Raw genomic sequence first — 1151 nt, forward strand, 5'->3', positions numbered from 1 at the left:
ATAACATAGTGCACTGATTTGTCCTGAAGGATTTAGTTATTCTCTACGGTTAAGGAAATTGCACTAATTAATTCATTTTTATTATAAATAGTCCTAATTATACACATTGCTTCATTGTTTGTGTCCTGTGTCACTAAAAATACATTTTATTTTAGTTTTATACATCGATTAATGACCTGCAGAGTCTCTATATCATTTTAAGTAATTCATAAAAGTTGAGCTTCATGCTGTCTGCATCTTGAAGTGAACATCCTTGCATTACTTACTGTAGGTTCATTGTTTTGCACGCAGATTAAAAAGAGAACAGGCAGATTAATATAACATGCAGCGTTCTATAGATGGATACATAAAAAGAAAAAAACATTAATGTATGTGCTAAACACTTTGTTTGTTACATTTATGATAAATGGGTTTGAAAGTAGATAAAACATTTGTGTCGGCTTTGGCTCATTAAAGTTCTTGTCTTTAAATTAACTGTGTTTCAGGTCCTGCGCTCTCAAACACTCTCTTCGCCCTTTGTTTGGTGCCTCGGCGGTCACACCCCCTCCAGTGACATCACACTCCAAAGCCCTACAGGCTCAGCTGTGCTTGTATATTGTGGACCGTTAAAGGAGTTGAGCCACATACAGGGCTGAGGGGAAATGATCCTTTTATGACCAGGAATAAAAGCTGTGAGGGGAGACTGGAGCTTTGGTGTTGGCTACAGGCTGTTTAATTATGGCCAATGTTTAATAATGAGGATGAAGGGAGCCACTGATCTCGGTGTCAGTGGGTCGAGTAAACTGTGACTGACAAATAGGTTTAAAGAGTAAAAGTAAAAAGTATTTGTATGACTGGGTTAACAGCAGTATACTAAAATGAGTGTTCTTGAGAAAATGTCATTCTGTAATGAAATATAATGAAACATGAAGTGAAATATAATCTCATGTGAGTGAATATTCGAATGTGATGAAGGTTTCTGTGTTACAGAGAAGAAGAAAATGTAATGAAGGAAAGTTTCAATTCTGTTTGAAAACCCAGCAGGGTGCTCAGGAAGGAGCAAACTCCCCGCCGCTGGTGACCAGATCCACCGTCGAGAGCCTGCTGACCTGTGCAGCGACAGTGTGGCACGCCAGCTGCACGGAGGCACACGGGAAGAGACTGCAGAGGGT

The sequence above is a fragment of the Pundamilia nyererei genome, unplaced genomic scaffold, assembly GCF_000239375.1.
Source record: "Pundamilia nyererei isolate P.nyererei 1_Seehausen unplaced genomic scaffold, PunNye1.0 scaffold01223, whole genome shotgun sequence".
NCBI classification, from domain to species: domain Eukaryota; kingdom Metazoa; phylum Chordata; class Actinopteri; order Cichliformes; family Cichlidae; genus Pundamilia; species Pundamilia nyererei.